General features: G+C 40.2%; 1 long non-coding RNA gene across 2 annotated transcripts in view; it reads left to right on the forward strand.

Annotated features, from left to right (window-relative positions):
• The window catches only part of LOC119151591, a 166,815-nt gene that overhangs the window by 15,743 nt on the left and 128,496 nt on the right, over positions 1 to 22,576 (forward strand). For both annotated transcript variants that reach the window (XR_005105468.1, XR_005105467.1), the window contains exon 2: positions 12,660 to 12,779. This is a non-coding gene — a long non-coding RNA (uncharacterized LOC119151591). The remainder of the gene's footprint in view (positions 1 to 12,659; positions 12,780 to 22,576) is intronic.

Genomic DNA, 22,576 nt, shown 5'->3' on the forward strand with positions numbered 1-22,576 from the left:
AGACTCCTTGGATTTCAGCAGGCTGAGCTTCGAGCCTTTAATGCATGCTCTGGTGCCTATAGCCCAGGTGGGAACAGCTCTTTGTTAGGCAGGAGGTGGCTTCTTACTTTACTCTCACAAGGTATAGTGCTGGTGGTGGTGGAGAAAGCTCAGGGTGATGGGAGAGTTCATGGCAAAGAGTGGTTTTTTTGCTGCTTGGGTGGCAACTGGGTTCTAAACAAAAATGCCCTAAGGGGAGAAGCACATCGGGGTCATTACAACTGTCATTTGGCAGTTACTAACATGTATTCTTGAAAAAAACTGTTAACACAATTTTGCTGTTTCTTGCCAAACAGCAAAGGCAAGCTGGCTATGTTTTGGAGCCAGAATTGGACTGCAAGCTTTAGAAATACTCTCTAGGATCAGCTGATCAAAAAACATAGGAAACTGAACACTAATAACCCTCCTACCTGCAGAAATCCATGCTTGTTCGCTCACAAACACATACTGTGTTTCTGTTAAACCTCAGATGTGCAGTAGAGATTATGGAAAGTTACACCAGATTTTTGCCTGTCCTTGAATTACAGTAATAATAACCTATGATGAGGTAATACTTTAAGATCAAGGTTGTTGATATTAATTGATTGGAAGAAATTTATTCAGCTATTTAAACTGTATAATGTTTTTGATTCCACTGGGAGTGGATAAAAGCCAGATTTTAGCCTTGTTTTCAGATTTTTCTTGTTAGAGCAGTGCTTCCTGTCCAGAGTAAAGGAGGAAATGCTTGTTCCTCCCAAGACTTTGAAGTTTCTCTGTTTGTCATGTTTAGCCTGGAACAAACAAGCCAGAACTTGCCTCTCACTGTATCTAAATGGCCAACATCCATGACCTGTGAGAAATTCAAGGCCTGAGAAGGGACACCAGTCCCGAGGGTTTATCACAACTCTGGATTCACTGTGACTCCAGTACTGCCGCTGTGCTGTGGCTGCATCACCCCTTTTAGAAGGGCTGCTAGTAAAGTAATGGTAGCCTGGAGTACAAAATCTGCAATAAAACCTGAAAAAAACTGTGGTGACAGGAGTAATTATAATGTTCCCCTGAAGCTGGACAGAGAAGGATATATAAAAGGCGGGCTGCAATCTAACTCACTGCGTTTTCCCATTGCTGTCTTGGTTCACTGGGGCAGTTTAAGTGTGATTCTGTATCACTAGGTTACGTAAACTAAATATTGCTTAATTGCTTGACTTCAGCAAGTTCAGTGTAATCCAGTCCAGCCAATACAGTAAACGACCTGCCTGGAACCTTATAGAACAGTTTTCTTACTGCTCTAAGACACTTGTTTTGTTGAGACTAAGTTGGTACTTCTTAATGTGCTTTTGAATTTGTTTGGAACGTTTGTCTGTGTCGTGTCCTGCAAAACTGGAGGAAATGTAATTCAGTAACCAAACAGTATAGAATTTCTTGTATGTGCTGTGAATGTTGGCACAGATGGAAACTGGATTAGGTGAACAATGCTGATCTCTCAGAGTATTTTGTGTTTCTTTCTTGCACGCATAAAGAAAAATATCCTGAACTCATTTACTTGATGCCATTCTAGAGTAAATCCACTTTAGTTGATGATGTTAAACTACTAAGCCATGCTACTGATACGGCTGCATTTTATTACCTGCTTTATGCAAACCATGAATAATACAGAGAACACTAGCTACGTGATTTTAGTTTCGGATGCAGGATGTGTGATGCAATCCACTACAGAGTCTATGCACATATGCACCGAGCACATTTTTGAGCTACTGTACTTTGAAATCTGTGCCAGACATCTATGCAGCCAGACAGTAAACAAAGAAAATGATACCTTAGGCCAGGAACCTTCAACAGCACAGAGGGTTTACCTCAGAAACTTCAAATGGGAAACGTAGCATGTGTGAAGTCACGAAGGTTAGTAGGCCAACCAAGAGCAGTTTTGTGCCTGTGAGCTACACGTATGGGATCTAAAGTCAGTCCGAATTTTGCTACTGATTTCAAAAGGCATAGGACTGCCCCAAGTGTTTCTACAGCAGCTTCATTCCATTGGCATCAATGGAATTGCTACAGACTTGGTCATGGATGCCAAAGGTGAATTTGATACGCTGTCAAAGGAGGTGGTGAAATTTTATATTTATTGCTTCATTCAAAAACCATTTTCCTCTGAATGTCAAATACTTCATGAACATTTTGCCTTAATCTATGTAAAAGTTCTCTTAAACTAAACCCATATTCTTATGCCACTGAACACAGATTCCACTGCATGATAAAGTATTGTAATTGCAATGAATATTAACTGCAGATTCTTCCAGATCCCAAAATGGGACTTTAAATTACAAAGTTTTGATATGTGGCTTACATGTTCCTGGAAATTCTGTGAAATTAAACAAAAGATTGAAGAAAACACTGTTTGGTGTTTTGGTTTGTTTTGGTTTGTGTTTTTTTTAGGTGGTTTTTTTTTTTATTATTTTTTTTTTTCCAAAGCCAAGTGTAAGGTTAAAAGCTAAGCTTGAAACAATCTGGTCTGGCTACACAATTCATTGTAGACTTCAAGGAGGTTTGAGGAACTATTTCACATTCCTCAGTTGCAAGTGAATATAGCAATGAAGAAAAAAAAATGTTCTTGAAATGGGAAATCAAGCATCAAATATATTCATAGAAAACTGTGCAGAAAAAGGCTGCTGACGTATGATAATACTTTTGCTGATTTTGGTTTCTTTTTTTTTTTGTGTGTAAAGATTTTATGTTTAGTTAGTTTTCAGGTGATTATTTTTGATGCACTTGTAATAATGGTTATTATAACCTGAGTAGAGTAATTTACTGGCTAACTAATGATACTGTCTTCAGAACCATCAAAATCAAGTTGTGATGCCTGATGGGAAATGTAGTTTCAGATCTTTTCTCCCCATCATACTGAAAAACACTCAGTGTCAAAAGTTGTTTTTCTTATGTGCCAAACAGTACAATGGAGAAAATTGGAGAGTGTTTAGAGCCCTTGGCCTCTTTCTTTGGAGTATCTGTACACTGGCTCTACAGAAGCAGGGAAATGAATGTCCTTAAGGACAGAGAGGAGAGAATGAGTAGCAGAAGATGCTGAATTGCATAGCAGTCAAATAGGAGGAAAAGTACAACATGGGATTTCTCCCAGCAGATGATGTCTGTAGTCCAGAGGGTTCGATCTCTGAACATCGTCCAGTATCTGAGGAGACTGACGGGAAGTCTGAGGAAGGGTTTGTGCTAGTTAAATGCTGTCTGGGAAAACAAAAAGTATTACCAAGAGTTGGTCCCTGGCTTTCAGTTGCAGTTTTGCAGAAAGAAAACTCAGACCTATAATAGACTAATTTAAATATATTAGTCATACTGATATTGCCTTCCTGTATAATATTATTACCTGAAAAGTAAAGAAAATATTAATCATGGTTCTATGTTTCTGCTTCACTTGATAGGATTGTGCTCTAGTTGAAAGCCTGGTGCTGTACTGTGCCCAGAGAAACCAACTCTACAATCTGATCTTGAACTACCAGCTTTAATATAGAAAAGGAATTTTGCTTTACAGTGGGCCCCCCACGTGAAAGGGGTTTTCTGAACAGAGTTTTGCGTTTGTGATTCCTCATCTTCCCCAGGGTTCGTCCAAGGGGTTACACCCCTGCAACCTTCGCTGGTAAATAGCCAGATGAGACTCGTTAAATCCAAGAATCGGGATTTGTCAGATGTGTAGATATATGTACATAACATGTTCAGAACCAGAGGTGTGGCTAACCTTTTTTTGTCAGCTGCATGGGGGCAACAGACCCTGATTATGTGAAGAAGAGACTTCTTGCTTCAAGGGCTGGATTTGCTCCCTCCCTGAAAGCTAATGGTCAAAATTCTTTTGCCAGATTGAAAGCAGAGTTAGTCCTGAATCTGCAGCTTCCCTGCACTTTATATACATTGGGTTATATGGTAGGTTGTAAAAGGATGAGAAAGGTTCTTCAAGCAAAGTACAAATAACAGAAAATTAGTGGCTCATTGACTCTTCACAGGAGGCCTATTTAGCTAATACTAACAAAGCTTTTTCCCCTTTTTAACTAACATGGCTTCAAGTTTTAGCTGCTTTTGTTATAATTCACTCTGGCTTTTTTTCAGCCCTTGCCCTTTGCCTTTGTGATCTCTGTTTTCCTTCCATCTGTAGTTTCCTTTCCTATGTTTCTCTCAAGCAGATTCCTTCCATCCACTACAAGAATGGGTACTCAAATCAATTGTTGATTGAAATCCTGGCTCCCTGGGTGTTTCCCTCTGCTGCCTTTAGTAGTGTCAGGATTCAAGATACATTTGTTTTTCTTTCTTGCCATTACACAAATACTGCTCCCCAGTAGGACTTTGAAGTTCGTATTGTATTCATTAATAAGATTTTAAATCTTTTCAAGACAGTCCCTCCTAGCCCTTCTCCACCAGCAGGACGTGTAGCCCATTGCATATGAATTGGTTCCGGGAGTGGGGCCAGGGAGCATGGGAGTGGGGCTGGGCCAGGGAGTGGGAATAGCTCTTCCCTAAGCGTAGGAGAAGGGATTGCTGGGTCCTAGCTTGTGAGGGTTGAGGAGGGAAAAAGCACGGCCATCTGCACTGAGCATGGGTGGATCAGCTTCTCAGAGAGCTGCCAGCAGTAATGGGGAGTGGGGTCTGCTAGGACCCTAGGAGGTTCACAATTTGTGACCCAGCTGTTTGACCGAACCGGGACAAACTGTCTCCAGTGCAGTTTTGGCTACCCGCAACCTCTGTTGGCTTAGTCCCGTGTTTCTGATGCCAATGCATTGCCTAATGATGTCAGCGGGTGTTTTGGGTTTGCAAGGAATGCAGGAATGGGATCTCTGAAAAACAGAATCTGTATGTAGAAATGTCCTAAAACGAAAGATGTTTTGCAGAAACTTGCATTAAAATTGCAGCAAGAAAACTGAGCTTCTGCTAGTGCCTTGGCTATTGTTTTTATGAATTTTAAGAGCTACCTTACAGGTAGCTCACATTCTTCCAGGCTGTCTTCAGATGCTTTCATAATATGCTTCTGAGGGAAAATAACTCAGGAGAATCTTTCTGACCAAGACTATTTGCCGATTGCCTGGATACCATTGAAGTTTGTGAGACTTAGGAGCTTAAGCACTTTTCTGAATTAGGCTTCATCAGATCAGCATAGCTATTCCAGTGGCTCTTTTGTGGAGATGATAATGTCTCTCAAGTGTTAAAGATTTTAGCTTTACTTAATTTTTGTCCTAGAATTTAACAGTATGCTGTTGTGTCTATGCAGGCCTTTTCTAGGCTTAATGCTTTCAACAGCTGAGTGGAGTGGAGTCACCACACTTACTTCTTCCAAGGGTATTTCCTGCCATAGCCAGTAGTACTGCTTGCTTTAATGTTATCTTCTCATTCTTGTCAACTCTTTTGGAGTAGTCTTCCTTTCTTTTTTCTTGTTTTTGCTTGATGGCATAAGGTCTGAGACAGGAGTTGGGTTCTCTGTAGTAGATGTGCCACGCATGGTATGAAGCAACGCCTTTGTCTGTGGGTCTGTAATGGGCTTTTTGATGGGGCTGAGAGTCCACAAGTGCTTTCTGTGTGCTCGTGCAAAGAACTGATTATAGTTTGATCCAAACAATAAGTATTCACTTTTCTAATGTGATCCTCTGAGTATTCAGCATTCAGTATTATAAGCATCCCCAGATAGCTTCAGGATGAAAGCTTCTGAGACATATTAGCTTATTAGATGTTAGTTTTTAGACTCAGGATGTGTTGGACACTGGAGAGTTTCTGCTATAACAGTGTGTTGAATCCATTTCCATGTAGCCTTCAGCCCCTGCTGTGTATTGGCTTTTGTCAGACTGTGACAATCCCAATTGTGTTGAGGTTTTCTTACCTTCTGACAGAGAAATGTCATTGGCCTTTTCTGACCTTGTCCTGTGGTCACACATGAGGTTTTGAAAGGTCTTTTGAAATGACTTGGCTTTTCCCTTAGTACGATAATATTGCAGAGTACTACTTCCTGGATTTTCCTGCTAGAACATAACAGTTTTTACAGTGGTAAAGTTTTAAATAGTTTGAAATACTTGGCATCAGGATAGAGGGTTTTGTATGCAATATGTTAGTCAGTGTGACTTGTTAAACCCCTAAAAAGAGTGGCTTGTGCAAGAAACTGCATATTCCCTAGTAAATCATAGAAGTGTAGGAATGGGAGGGAGCTTGGGCGACCAGTCCATCTTTCTGTTTAGTGGCTGAGCCAAAGACTATTTTTGGCAGTGATTTGTCTAATCTTTCCATAATGGGCTCCAGTGATGAGGATTCCATGACCAGCCTCAGTGAGCTGTTCCAGTGTATGGATGTTTTTGTTAGTTATTTCGTCCTAATAGCTAACAAATCTTCTTTTGCCACATGGTAAGCGTAACTATTCTTCTAACCTTGCTGGGCATGAAGAACAGTTGATCACTGTCATATTTAGAACATCATCTTGCATATTTGAAAACTTATGTCTTCCCTCAGTCTCTTTTCTAGACTAAACAAACCCAAATCTTTCAGCTTTTCTTCCTAGATCATATATTCCAACCTGGTGTGGGGTTCTTTTTGTTTGTTTTGTTGCTCTTCTCTGGACTCTTCAGATTGTCTACATAAATCTTGAAACATATTGTTAAAAATGGAACTGTATTTTTGATCTGAGGCATCACTGTTGCCAAAAGGTGTGGACTGATTACCTCTCATAAAATGCCATATTTGCAAGAGAATTATACTGCTAACTCAGTATCTAAGATCTTTCTGCAGTTCTGTAGCTAACTTGCTTTTCTCTGCTTTGTAATTGTGCATTTGATTTTCCTGCTGAGGTGCAGAACTTGTCTTTTTATTTCATCTCACCAATTTCACAGGCAATGATTAATTGACAACTCTTTGAACCTGTCCTGTGAAGGTTTTTCTACTCTTCACAGCTGGATGACCTGCAAATTTGAAGTGTGACTTAATATTCCATTGTTCTACTTCTAACTGGGCTTTAGTCAATCTTTTCAAAACAAAGCAATAACAACACAGTTTTCATCCAAGAGTCATATAGTAATGTCTTTTGCAGAACTTTCTTCTGCTGGTTTACTGATGAAAGCTTTAGGAGCGTGCTGTACAACATGTGTCACAATCTTACTAAATTTGAGATCCTATCTTCTGTTTCTCACTTAACCTGTGGGCCATAAACGTGGATCTAAACAGAACGGTCTGACGTGTTTTATTTTTCACCTCCGTTAGGAATGCTGGCCGGAATACTACCTGTGTCCCTGCTTCCCCCAGCCCTTCCCTAGAGCCAGTAGTCCCTTCTGGTCAGTCTGGTCTGAGTCACACCTGACAGTTTTATTAGAGCTTACGAACAGCATTGGGCAATGACTGGATCACTAGCTGAAGCTTGGCAGTATGTCTGTAATATCATGGATTTGTGCTTCTGGCAGGCAGGCAGCTAACACCCTATGACACTGGGTTGACAATGAATGTCTTTGTTCATCTTGGAAAGAATTGTAACAGAAAAGAAATAATCTTGCCATGATAGTCATCAATGGAGCAGACAAAAAAACCCAAAAAACAACCAAAAACCCAAAACACAGCAATTTACCTGTAGTCTGGTCTATTCAGTCACAGGTTTTCCAACACTGAAATGGGCCCTCTTTGCTTTCCAAATTATTTAAGAGCAATAAACATACTCATTAGCTGACTTGTCCTCCAACCACTTTAAAAAAGTTTTTAAATGGCTGCTTTATTTCCACCCCCTTTAACTCCTGGCAAATGCACAAATATCTAACTGAAGTCACATTACTTAAATAGAAACTAATAGAACTGCTTGTACAAATAGTTCAGGATCTGGTCACAAATATGCACTAAGCTGCTGGTCCTCCTGGGGTGAAATTCACCTTGGACAGAGACAAGAATTGCACCTTGTTAGTTCAAAAAAGGTAACTATACTCCTTGTATTTTAGTCAATCCAGCTATAAAGTGAAATGGAAAGGCGGAAGAGGGATCTCAAGAGTATTGCTCTTGAGTCATCAGCTCGATGGCTATTTATAACAAAAGAGGATAATTGTAAAATAAGATGAAAATACTTTGGTTTTATATTAAGTTATCCTAAAGTGAATCATAGCCTCTGAACCAATAAATAATGGGTAAAAGTGTTTAAAGAGGAAAATATATTAATGAAAATATTATTTATTTATTTTATTTGTCTGTTCAGGAAGTGTGCTGTGCCAGTTGCAGTAGTAAACATACCTCCTTTGAATCACTGGAGATGAAAACCAGCCATATTATACTTGAGCTTAGGTGGCTCATATGGGTTTATAACTGTTTTGTATCATTTTGAGCATTCAGGAAAATCCGGCCCACAGATTTTTAAACTATGATTCTGGCTGCAGAGGCATAACACATTCTTTTCTGTTTTTAATAAGTGTCTCTCTTTGTGCAAGAAATCCTTCTAAAAAATTGTACCAGCAGTGCTAACCAATGGGTAGCAGCTAGAGGCGGGGGGGAGAGGAATTGCTTTGGCTGGACAGAGACTAAGGGATTTGTACACCCAAATTTCTATTGTTTTTAATAGGAATTTGGCTTCAAAAATCTTAGGCCTCATATGTATTCAGTCTCTAACAACTGGAGGTCTCTAACCATGCATTCCTATCTTGCTGGATCAAATCCTCCACTGGCTGGTGCACCAGCCAGGGGAAAGCAGATATGTCATTGCACGCATCCTCTGGCAAGACTCCTCCCTTGTCAGGTGCACTTTGCTGCTTTTCTGATCGAGAGCATCTACCATCTGCTGGCTGGAGCTTACAGCTGAAGGAAGGAGGAACCTGTACCCCACCAGGCGTGCAGAGGTTACTTAATAATCTTAAGAAGGTTTACTATGTTATAATGTGGATTAGTTTTTTCATTCTTTCAGTGGCTTTTCAGAAGATTAGGAGAGACTTTATGAAAGTGCAGGTCACTTGTGTGTCCTACCTTTATTCTATACACTCTGGCATACTGTCATTCTGATTCTCCCACGCAAATAACTGAAGGAAATGGAAAAACAAAAAAATTGATTATCTCATTTCAGTTCAGATGGGAAACCTGAATGGACACCCAGAAGCTTAAGTATATAACAAGGGGGTGCTAATTTAATTTCTGAAGGCATATATGATTATTGCAAACTCTGTAATTTAGGATTATTTACAAGAAAGCTAGGTATTACTTTATTGTATTGAGTTCATCAGTGGCTTATAGGTAGAGAATGTGACTTGTTAAGGTGGTTGTAGGTGAAAGGGAAATTTTTGCAATATTTGCATTTTCACTACCTTTTCAAATGATTCTGCAATTTATACAGAAGAGAACTAGCTATACAGAGAAAGCATTTGCTACTGCATATGCTGATATAAAAGTTGCAAAGGAGTGGATTCCTGAACAGAGCTGTGGTGGTGGTGCAGTTAGATTAAGTATGTTCAGTGTAAGTTTGTTAACGCGGAGGATATCAGAGAAATGAGAAACTCAGAAATCTTGATGAAGGCATCAAGACAACAGGACACATCATTTTGACACAGGAATTTTTATGGATTGCATGGGACTGGCTGTACTCCAGAATTAGTTCCAGGCCGAAATGTAATTCCATTCTATATCTTCCTTTGTGTTAGAAACCTGAGTAGCGAGTGGTTATTACGCTAAACTATGTTACGTGCGCTATTTAAGCACACTGAGTACAGTACATGATTACAACTCTATTTTTAAGTACACTTTAATGTGTTTTTACTTAGAATGGCTCTGTAGGTTAATGTTGGACTCAACCCGTATACACAGTGCATGTGGTTCTAGAGGGAAGTCGCATTATCTGCCAGCGCTGAGCATGAGAGGGGAAGTGCTCTCCAAACTCTATGAAAAGAATGTATAAACAGGCATGATATTTTTACTTTTCTGCCCATTGCAGCTGCTCCTTTCATCCCAAGAAAATAAGTGCTCGGTGCAGAGAAGGTGATGGCTGAAATTCTACACCTGTTCCCACAGATATGCAGCTTTCTGGCAGCATAGCACAATTCGTAGCAGGCAATTGAACCACCGAGCTAGTGGGCTAGGTTAATGGGAGGAATTACATTTAAATGCCTCTTTAGCACTTAAGGATGTCTCTAGGTGTCACTGGCATTCCTCTGCCTTCCCACATACCTTCTTCCCTCCTGTGTCAGTTCTTTCTGGGCTAGTTTTTGCTAGTGAAATTCCCATAGGAGCCATCGGTCTATTCTTGAGTTTGTGCCACCTGCCTGAGTCCTGACTACATCAATCCCTGGGTCTGTAGCCCACAGCTTAAAACTGAAAGGTGTTCTCATCCCCTTTCTTTCCTGTTCCACTTGAGGTTACAGCAAAAAGTATATGTAGAGAATATATACAATTTAATGATAAAAAGGCCTGTTTTGTGGTGTTGAATCAACCGTTCATTAAGGTTCTTACGTTTCAGACAGGAGATTTTGATTTAGATCTTCCACCTGTTTTGGTGGATGAAAAAAATCTTTTACCCAGGAGAGTGCTGTAACAGTAGCCAGGGTTGAGGCTTTTGTACTTGATGCCCTCCTGCTGTGTTTTCCTTATGCAGTATTCAGAGGGTAAGAAAAAGAATAGTTTCTAGAAAATCTATTTTAGGACATTTACTACAGAGGAAAGAGAGGTAGATCTCTCTCTGTTGAGACTAATAGACATCTAGAAAGTGAAATATTTTTTTTTAAAAAGGTGTGTGTATATGGGGAGCGGGCAGGACACTGGCAGCCCGCTGTGGCAGCTTGGTGGCTGACATTCTGCTGGAAGATGTAGGTTAAAAATCTCTCAGCAGAGTAAGAACAGGAAACTGAGGCTGAGATTTATGAATGCCCTGACACTTGGGTTGCAGAGTCTGTAAGTGTGTGTGTGTGTGATCTTATACTGCACTTGTCTTTGTGTTTCCACTGGCTAGCTTAAGCAGCTTCCTGCTTAGTTTGCTGCTGTCTGTGTATCCCATTTCAGTGTGCCTGGGGCCTCTGATTGATTTATGTGTTGCTGCCAGCTTGCGACAGCTCATGTGGTTATCACCTCTAGCTGTTTACCCCACCCTTAAAGTGCTAAATAACGCCAGTGGTTCAGCAGCTGGTTTATGAACAGCTCAAATATCACCACAGGGAGGGCGAGGGGGACACTCGGGCACAGTAACCTCATCAGCTGTCTGGGGCTGAGCCATCTCTTCTTGGCCATTCAAACTAGTCTTCCCTCACACGGCACGGGCCAGGTACAAGGCAGAGCTGCTGTGGTCAGGTGCCCTTTAGAATCTAGCTTAGATGCACAAGAGTTGTATTTTGTAGTGCTGACTCTAGCCCTTCTAGTACAGTCTTCTGAATTTAATGTCTGAACTCCATGCGTAATGAAGAGCCTCATTTGACAGATGCTGAATTGGGAAGTGCTATTAAGACTGGAGGAGCCTGTTCTGAGCATACCTGGAAGTGGGCACCTTGGGAATGTTGCTTGGAAATGAAGCCATCAGAAGCTGGGATTCAGTTAGCTAAATATGGTCCTGCTTCTGAACCAGGTTTTTAGACTCCATTCATAATGATATCTGGGGAAATGGACACACTTCTGTGGTATAGAGCATCTCTGGAAACGTATGTCTTGAATAGGCCAGATGAAGTGTGCCCTGAAATGGCCCATTTCTCTCCGCTGTCTTCAGGAGCCAAGGGGGCTGCCTCAGCTGCAGACATCATATCCCAGACCCCCAAAGTGAGATGAGATGAGTATCTCCTGTAGGAAACGGAACTGAGCTGGGCAGAAGCTGATCTGGAGATTCATTGGGTCAAAATCTGGATTTAGGCCCTTCTATATCCAGGCGCAGTTCCTTCCCTATCCAGGCTTTCCCAGCTTGCAAGGCTCAGAAGGGCGTAGTGTTTCTGAGCACTGGGCTTTGGTTTGCCTTTCTGGTGTGTCTCAGTGGAGGTGGAGGAGGGCAGGCTCCCCGCTCTGGTGCAGGAGAAGGGTGTAGTAGCATCTGTCCTGGGTGTTTGCATCTGCTGAGCCTCTGCCGCCTGCCTTGTTTTGGACCCACACAATGAGGCATTAGGAGATGGCCACTGAACAAGGATGCGGGCCCTGCCCCCCATATCCCTTTTCCCCCTCCATGTTTTAAGTACCACACAACATGAAGTGCGCTCTGGTCTCCTAGCTGGGCATCCTAGCCTGTCCTTTCCTGTCCTGTCTTTCAGCTGCCTCCAGCTCATATAGAAAAGGAGACAGTTCCTCTTAAGCACCCAAATAAAAGTTGGAGTTCTCTAAGCGCTCACCTACTCCCCAGTGTCTCTTTTTTTTTTTTTTTTTTTTGTTCTTTTTGTGGCGTGTATCTGGAGTCATTTGGCTTAGGGTTCTTAGCATTGTGATTTAGAGAGGGAAGAGAAACTTCTAGGTAGAGATGTCAACATTACCAATTGCTCCATGTTTCCAGGAAACATCTAGCTGATCCAATCTGGGGAAAAAAATCTGCTGTGAAAAGCTCTTTTAAATTAGAGAGTTTACATAGCTGAGGGGAAACTCAGGTTTCCTTTTTAGTTTAGGTTAGAATTACAAAGGTAGATGCATATAATTTTTTTTCCCTTGAAGTTTTTATCTAGTTAATTTTCCATTTCTTTCTCTTTTTTTCTTGTTTACAGTTCCTGTGCTTATGTAACAGCTCTCCAGAGGAAGCTGCTCACAAGCCCATCTGATATTTCGTGCCAGCTGTTTCAGTGGAGGCGTGCTGGATCAGACTGAGCTCCACCTTCTTCGTTGAGGTATACTATACGAGTAACACCATAAAATACTGTTCAGTCAGAATGATAGCTTATTTAACCTCTTGGCACTCTTTTCATTAATTTCTTCTTGGATCAATTATTATGTTTTGTCTGTCGCAAAACTGGGCTGAAAACTCCTCTGGGCATGGAATGTGTCATTCATTTAAACAACATCAAGGCACACTGTTCATGTTTAATTATACTTTAATGCAAGTGCTAAACTGTTTTCAGTCACATTTAACAAACATGTTTTCTGGGACTGGTTGCTGCCTGACCTCAAGTAAGGGCAAGTTAGGCTAAGCCTTGAAATGCTGCATCAAGCTGTCATCTCAAATAGAAGTGAGCTCATTCATCCTCACGTGAACTATTATATAGATGAACTGTGGAAGCAGGATATGTTAACTGCCCACCAGAAAGGACATTGCAGTATGCTGATTTATGATGAGTAAATTCTAGAGTAATCATATTGATGATGCTTAAAAATATCTGTTCGCAATGCTGCAGTAGCTAAGCTAGAAATACTGTGTAGTAGATGAAAGCCACCTGTTGGTGAAGTCTTTTAAAATATACATATAAATATTTCTGTCAGTGCTGTTGCATCAGTTCTTTGTCAGGATATCCATTACGGCATGACACATTCATTTGGAAATGGTCAGAATATATATAGGCCCAGTTCCAGCAGAATGTGAGCATGTGACCAATGCTCTTGCTTTCAGTTGCTCAAAAAGCCAGTTTGATGCAATGTTTAGAAGTGAATGCCATGCTAAGATCGCTTTAATGATAGAGATTAAAAAAAAAATCTAAGTAGAATTTTTTTCAGGATAAGGTGCGTGTAGAAAGCGAAGTCTAAGCTGTGTGTATTTGAGAGATCAGTCTGAAAGATTAAGGACAGAAAACACCACGATACCTAATGCCTTGGTAGGGGTAGGATTTAATGGGTTTTGATGTATTCCAAATAAATTACATTCTGAGCAATGAATTTTGGGACATCAACAATCACTTCATAAGGCTGATGCATTTCAATTTTAAACTGGTTAAGTCAGAGGGCACGTTCACTTCAGTTGACCTACCATTCACCCTGATCTCATCATTACTGTATATTAGCATTTGTCTAATATAATGACAGCACATATATAAAGATGCAGACCAGACTTAGAACTTCCTACAGGCATGATCCTAAGGCTTGAGTGTCTTGTTTGTTTCTAAGTAACATCTGTTGGGAAAAATCATTACATCTGGCAATAGATTTGTTTTGACATCTGAGACCAAACTTTCCTGGATTTTCCTTTTTCTCTTCTTCCTTCCTGCCTGTCTTTCCTGTTTCTCCACTGAACCACCTTGCAGTCATTGCTGATGCTCATCACTGTCCTTTCTTCTTGCTGGTGACAGTGGGAGCAGCCAGCAGGGCTTGGCTTGACAAGTACCAAATGAAGCTTATATGTGCCAGAAACATCCACCTGTGTTAGTGACAGCCACTAGCTTACCAGGTATTGTACCAAAGTCCTTTGAAAGAGGACTTGTAAGTGTGAATGACTGTGAAACCAGTTGTCTTTTGCTGCCCTTAATGTAGAACCGTTCAGAGTTTTAAAATTGCAGCTTAACTTTTGAGTTTGAAGAAAGCTTTCTTTGTAAATTTCCTGGCCCAAAGTGCTCTTGCTTCATGCTCTTGCCACGGTACTCTGTTGGTTTGTCCTGGTTCGAAGGAATAAATCCTGTTTTAAATTTCCTTGGTTTCTTATAACAAAGGGCTCTGGAGGAAAGAAAATCTTTTAATCCTCCCAGCAATAACCTGACATGACCTTCTAAACACACTATTAACTCAAAAATATTAGCAATATTTTGTAGCTGTCTTAAGAAGAGCTTACAATAGAGATGGACCAAATATTTAGAAGAATAAATGTACTCTGATCTGAAGAAATTAATATCCACAGCACAATTACATGTTGAAAAAGGACTAAATGTTAGAAACTATTTAAAAAGCTGTGCAGTGGGGTATTGTTCAGTAGCACTGGCAGAGCACAGCTAGTTTTCTGCATGCTCTTTCTAGGCTTGTGATTTCCTAACTGCCTTAGCACAAATTGCTTGCCTTCTCTGTGTTCTTTAGTTGCTCCAATCTGTTTTGCCTTTCCTTCATAAGTACCAAGCTTTTAGAAAATGTTTAGAGTTTTTTTTTTTTTTAATATCCTCAATATGAGATATTTCTTAGAAAATTTGCAGGAGGAGACAATTTTCTGCAAATCGGATCTCTCTGCTATGTCAGTAGGCTGCAAACAATTGCACACAGCTTAAATGTCAAATAGGTATTTTGAAAAAAATCAATGCTGTTGTACTAATATAAGTACATTAACCTAACTTGTTTGGAAAGAAACTTACAGCACTAAAGCATCACAAAGGTAACAACTTAAAATTAGGTATCCAGCTCTCTACTCTGACTGGGGGCAGGGAGACATACCATCACATAGCATGCATAATAGAGAAATTCAGAGAAAAGTCGGTAGGAAAAGCTAAAGAGAACAAATTCATATTCGCTTTCTGTCACTTGGGTTAAGATACCTAAATTCAGAGATAAAATAGGGGTTTGGAGCTAGGAGTTGGTTTGTTGTTTGCATTTTGGTATGCAGCAATCAGCACATGGGCATTCTCTCATAAAATTACTTGAATAACTCCTCCAGCCTTTAGTCAATCATACTCCATTATGAATTTCCATCAGATATCTGATCTATACCCAGTGAAGTCAGTGAGAGTCAACTGCATCTAGCATGAAGCGTGAAGTAACTGACCCATGGAGAGAGTGGGGAATATGATGCCCCAAAGTGGGATGTACACAGGTACCCCGTGCTGATATGTGCTGGCAGGCTGCTTCAGAATGGGTAATAACCATGTTCTCAGGAAAGTACTTCAAGGGTGGAATTCCCACTTCTTCAAATTCAGATTTGAACATAATAAGCTGTCCCAATTAGAGCAGATACTTGATGCTGAGTCCTCCTGGTTGTGAGGACATTTTGGGGTCAAGGAGTATGATATGGAGGAAGGGTGGCAGGAATGGTCAGGTATGAATTCCCTGTGTCTTTGGTGGCCCGTTCTTGCAGCCCAGGCCCTCTTTCATGGCAGAAGAGAACCACTGGCATTGTGGAGGCTGGAGCAGCGGCTCCACTGGCCATGCCGCTGCCTCTGATACAGCACGGCCCTGTCATGGCTGCCAAGGTAGCCATAGTGTCCCTGTTCGCGGCTGGGATCGGCGGCAGTTTGGTTGCCAGGTCTGATCAGTGGCCCCTGCTCCTCAGTCTTGGCACAGTTTTATTCTCTCACAGGCAAATCCTGAGTGGTTTGGTGTCCGTATTCACGTTTTTGGACACTTGTACTGCTGTGTCATCCTACCTACCGTGAAGATGGCTGAGGCTGCCTTCTGTTCCTGGCTGGTGGTGAGTGTGCTCTCCCCTCTCCTGCATGGGTTTGAAATAGCCTCTCCAGTCTGTGTTCTCAGCCACAGCAGGTACAGTCTAATTAACTCTAATTCTTGGAGAACACCTTACCTAACATGCTAAGAGGTCATTTAGAGGAAAGTGTGGCAGGGACGCATCTCTGCCCTGCTGACACTACCAACTTTGCAAGGAAGCCCTCTGGGGTCTCACCCCCCAGATTATTCCCCCTTAGTCCTAGTAGCTACCCAGTGCATGGGCCTCACAGGTTACTGCTGCAGGGAAGAGATTGTGATAACCGTCAGATATGTCCTTGAGACAGTCCTACTTAATGAAAATCATATTCCATTAGTCATAATTTCTCTGAACACCCTTAAGTGTTTCTCCATTCAGTTCCAAGTCCTCCAGCAGCCAGCACTTTGCCCAAAAAGCTTTCTCATTTTCTTTGTGGGCCATATTGCTGTCTTCACTAGCCTCTGTGGACCCATCTCTGGACTGCCTTCTTGTGCTCCTGCATGTTTTTTGCTTCTGACAAGGAGTAGTTGTTGTAACAAGCAAAGTCCAACTCCCATTTCTGCATTTGACTCTGGGGAAGATCCCTCAGGCTGCACAGCCCAGCTCCTCCTCCAGTCTTGTCATGCCAATTTGTGATTTAGCCTGTAGCTTCTATTGTTATATTTATTGCTAAACAAAAGGAGTATTTTCTTGCTGCCTCACTTAGGCTGAGTAGAAGATAGTTATGTCCACCAGCTTCCATGAGTTTTGTGGCTGCCTGCTGATCAGAAGGCTTGCTTGCTGAGCACCACCTCATCTCCAGCAAGGCAGTACGCAGGGAGCTTGATGGCCTGGCAAATTCAGTAATTTGCCCCAAGGCCATATGGATCTTGTATTATCTATGGCTTGTAATGGGCTGCATATTCCTCACTGATTTAGTGGTTGACTTGTGATGTTTTTGGATGAGTCAAATCTCTGTAATAGTGACACTACATCTATGTATGTGGTAAATGTGAAAGAAAACAGATGCCTATAAAAATCACTCAGTCTGATTTGGAATGATGAGCAGCATTATGATTAATCATAGCTGTACAGCTAATGTGTAGTATCTCTACAGGATGGGGAGGAAATTGTTTGTTTCACACCTACATGACTTTTACCTTAATACTTGGATTGTTTTTTAAAGTCAGCCCAAAATACTCTAGAGTTAAGTGTAGGACTATTTATTTGGGGAGTAATGGTCCAATCACTACTGTATTTTAAAACTTCTAGTACAGTCTTTTCTACATTGAATTTTTCTGGCAGTATCTGCACTGTGCTCACATGTAAAAGGAAACTCATAGTAGTTTCCCAGTAGCCACTGAGCAAGTGTCATCTAGAAATGTGGAAAGAGAGCGTAGCAGTTGTTTCTCAATAGATTTCTTCTAATACAATATAAATCTATTTGGTGCTGTTCTTATAAGGTGTCTCATACCAAAGCTGAAACATTTGCTGAATGCTAGATTAAGGACAGAATTCTACTCCAGACTTAATCAGACACTCTGAAGCACAGAGTTTCCAAATTCCTGAGATCAGAAGGCAAAGAATTTTGCAAAGAAGTATCAGCCAAGTCCTATTCCTGCAACACTGGAGGTTGAATAAGGAAAGAGCAGCAGTAGAAAGTAATAGCTGAACAAAGAAAAATGAAAGGTCTGACCCTATGAACTAGCTTTAAGGTCATGAACAGGATCTTACAAAATCAATGCACATTCATTACTGGAAGAAGCCAGAATGAAATCTTCATCACAGGGCATGTGTGATGAGTCAGATCTGGTCAAGTGGTGTATACGTGCAAAATTCTGAATAAACTGGAGTCTGCTAATCAAATTAACAGGCAGTGAAGGGAGAATTTCCATAATAAAGCCTGTAATTTCCTGGAGAAACTTCTTTAGATTGCTAAGGACAATTTGGACAAATCATGAGACTGTCACTTCTTTCACAGTACTCTGTGTGCACTGGATTTTGGGAGATGGACAGAGTCTGCAGTGCAGATACATTCTTTTGTTGACTTACCTGCTTTGGTGTCAGGACTGAGTAACTCTTATGCTCTGTAGAACCCTCTTGAGACCTTGTCCTCTGACTTAAATAAAGACTACAGAATGTTCTAAATGCAGTAACAAAGGTCTGGGGTTTTTTTTGGTTTTTTTCTTTTTTTCAGAAGCACATAAGATGTAAGTTGGTAAATAGACACTGAGAGTAGGTGTTAGATATCTTTCATTTTTTTGTACTAGTTTTTGAAAGATGGCATTTTTCAGAATAATGTGAGAAGGCCTGGAACATGGATTTATTCCTGTTGGAAGATCATTCTGCAAATGGCTCCAAATTGCAGTAATTTAGAAATCTTGAGGTTCTTTCTATATTTGGATTTGTACGTTCAGCAAGCTTTTAGTACAAATATATGAATCTTTAGTAATTACTTTAGTTCATGAATAGAACCTTAACTGAGCTGACTACATGAATGTACCTTACAGTGTTCAGGCTTTGTGAGACATTTCTGCTAAATCGGCTTATGAATTTCCTTTTGATGAGCTTAATTGTTGACAGATTTTTCAAAAGCCAACAACAGCTTGCTTTGCTAGCTAGTATTCATGTGAACTGGGTAGTCTTGTGAATTCCTTTATTCAATTTGCATCATATTTTGCTTCTACTGTAAGATGAAGTGAAATCCTTTGTAGTGAAACTAACAATGTTAGACATTATAAAGACATCTATCCAAATAAAATTAAAAAACCCCAGAAAAATCACCTTCCCAGCTTGTCCTTCAAGATCTGAGAATATGCAAAGCTAGAAAAAAAAAGATAATTTTTCTTTTTTTTTCCCCAAAGGGCTATTTGGAAAAAGATCCTAAATAATGAGATGTGATCTCTTACTCAGTGAAGATACTGGTTTCTTCAGCAGAGCTGTAACTAGGCTTTTCATTTGAGATCCCTCAAGTCAGAATGCATTGCAAACACTAATATATTCATTAAATCAACAAAACAAACAAGCTGTTCTGGCCTTTCACATGAAACAGAAAAATTCTGCATCTTATCTATCCATAGATTTTGGTTGTTGTTGGTAATATTTTAGACTTTCTATTTTTGAATACTGTTTCCTGAGAGTATAGATTGGAAGAGAGTGAAATCTAAGCTAAGCAGTGGGATCTTTAGCTATAATGATGATTGTGGATATCTGAGTGAAGCGAAGCATGTAGAAGCCTCGAAAATAACTGACCCTGTTTTCCTCTGAACATTTCTGAAGAATTCTGTTCCGTTAATAATGCCTTAAAAGTAATAAAGACTGGGATTTGTGGATTCTAGCCAAATGAGGCCACATCCTACAGTCCTTGCTTTGTATTACTGGAGTAAATTTCCCATTTGTTCATGGCAGGATGGGGACTAAGGACTGAGTAAGGGTGGCAGGATGGGAATTGGTTTGTCACCTCTGAGAGTGCGTTTGCAAACTGCTGGAACCACAAATGAGCTCAGTGTTTAGCAAGATGGTGGATGCCAGCATGAAGCTTGGAAGTGCCAATTTTAATTAAAAACTGCATTTTCAAATCAAGTTCCTAGTTAACAATGGGTGGGAAATTCCTCCCACCATGTAAACTTTCTGAATGCTGTATTGACTGGCAAGATGGGTGCAGCTTCTCCTTCCACAAAAGTGCTGCTACCATCATCTTCCCCTTCACCTCCCCCACCAGAAGAAAAAGACTACATTGTTTGTGGAGTCTCTCCTTGTTCACGTCCTGCATTTAGGCCAGAATAGACAGAATTTATTTTGTCCTCCCCATCCCCCTTCCTTCATTGTTAACAACGGACTGAACACATGAGATTAACATGGCTCTTGACATGGCTCAGTTGTTTGCCATTTGGAAACTACCGATTCTTCAGTTGTATAATTAAAAAAAAAAAAGTATCAAAAGATTAAATCATTTTCTGTTTATTCCAAAGACAGGGAGAACAGAGTAGTAGAGGAGAGATGGGGGAAGCCAACAACAAAAACCAAATTAGTTTAAGAACCAGCATGTTCCCCTTACTTTAAGGAACACAGTAAACATTTCAAAAGTGCATGCCAGCTCATTATCTAACTCAGTCTTCATTGACTTCATGAAAAACAGCAGCAGTTAAGCAATGTTTGCCAAAAGCAAATTTGGGTACATGCATTGCTAAAAAATATGTGACATCCGCTCTGTACAGGTTCCTTAATCTGCCACACAGGGGCAAATCAACATTTCATCATTATCATTTCTCTCTGTTTAGCCCTTTCATGATAGCTCTTCTAGTCTGTTTTGCTCATTGTTTATCCAAAACTGTGGTATGACGTATGATTTGAGTTGTTGGCCAGAAACTAACCTCTCCAAGTGTTTAAAGATATAGACACAACTTCAGTACTATAATCTTGAATGCAATATCTGTTTGCAAGTATCTTTTTTGTGAAGTTTATTGGTTAAAAAAAAATCTTAAATGGATGTGGGCTATTTATGAATTCCTTCTTTATGTAAGTTTTAAGATTTAGTTTGCCATTAATTTCACATATTTTTTTAATGAACATTCTTTTCTAGTTTATGAATAATATAGGTAGCTTTCTTTTTCAGTTTGGTGTGGCATTTGTAGTTTACTGTAACATTATTGAAATTACTGTGACAAAGCATTTGAACATACTGTATATTCCAATATCATAATTTATTGTGATAACAAATGATACAGCAGATTCCATGAGTTGTTCTGTATAGTTAAGTTACCCATTCTTTGGGAAACACATACCTCTGTCTGTCCAAAATATGTAAATCCACGGATATCTGGAATCCTATTGAACTTGGTTTCCTTTGGAAGTAACTCTTTACTCAAGAGAAATGCAAGCATCTGTTGAACAATTGTTTTATTAAATAGTTTAAAGACAAGTTTCCTTTGGAAAACATGCAGCCTTTTTCCCAGAGCCCTCACATTATCTGGTGTGCAGGTTTGTGTCCTATGGGCATTAATTTCTCCCATCTCATCTCTCCCTTCAAAATTAGCAAGCCATTTTAGTACACTTTATCTGAGTTTCAAATCTATATACATGCTCTTCTGCCATATGTTTAAAATTCAAAGTTGCTGTTCAGTTGTGATCATGTTAGTCTATTCTACATAGTGTATCACACTCTTACTTTTTATGAGTAAAAGGTATAGAAAAAAAGCATGTTTACTTGCTTTCTAAATATACAGTTTCTGATTTTTTTTTAAAAACTTTGATTCAGAATTTTTTAATGAAATGGAGCATTCTGTTGGTAGAAAACAATGCCACTTTCTTACGGCTTTTTAAACATTTATGTCATTTTTCTTTGGGGAAAAATGAAACAGCTGGTGAAATCAGCATTTCAAAATGGAAAAAAGTTTGCTTAAATAAACATCCATTTAACATTTTATCAAAAGATGGAAAATGCTGGTGAAATTTAAATCTCTTCATCTTCCCTAATTCTCCCTTCTTCAAACATTCCCCTTGTTATTGTTGAAATTGTAAATCCTCATGAGGACCAGGTGACAGAATGCAGATTTTCTTTTTCTCTCTCTCTTTTTTTTCCCCGAGGTAGTTATGTCCAAACCAGAGTATATCAATATGTTCCAATATTTATTTCAGGCTTTTCTTTGTTGTTCAGCAAAGATTGCTTCACTCCCGTGGTGTGGTTACTTCAGTCAATGCAGTACAGTCTGGAAAGTACATTGACATGGAAAACCAAAGTGTTACACTTTGAGAGCAGTTTTTAAACAGCAGTAGAAAGGACATTGGCATTGTCAGTCAAAGTAATTGAACTTTAACTATTCGTGTTGATCAGGGAAGTGTCAGAGGAAGAGCATAAGGGGAGCAATACACGCTTGTACCAAAGGTCCTAGCACCTTGCTCCTCACAGCAGTCCTCAGAAGATGCTTATGGAGAAGTGTAAGAAGCAGGGCAAGTACAGAGTGATCCTTCCTGCTGGTATACTTTCCCAGCTTCTGACAGTCAGCAGTTTTGGGACTCCCTGTGCTGAAGTTGCATCTTAAGCATTGTTTTTATGAACCACTGAGTGCGGAAGGAACAATAGGAACAATGGATCACTGTTCAGCATCAGTGGCAACTGCACTTAGAAATAAGTAACAGTGCCACTTCAAAACGCTTGACATGGACAACAGAAACAGAAGAGCCAGGAAATTATGGCAGTACTAAAGCCACACCCATGGCCAGAGGCAACATCTCACAGCTCCTCCAAGTTGTGAACTCCTTAGGAGCTGAGAATCCCTACCATGCAGAGAGGTAGAAGCCAAATTCACCATTATATAATGTAGCAAGTTCAGCCCCTGTGGGATCTTAATGGGACATGGTGTCTTGTTCTTCAACGTAGGGGTT

The sequence above is a fragment of the Falco rusticolus genome, chromosome 7 (genome assembly GCF_015220075.1).
Source record: "Falco rusticolus isolate bFalRus1 chromosome 7, bFalRus1.pri, whole genome shotgun sequence".
Classification (NCBI taxonomy): domain Eukaryota; kingdom Metazoa; phylum Chordata; class Aves; order Falconiformes; family Falconidae; genus Falco; species Falco rusticolus.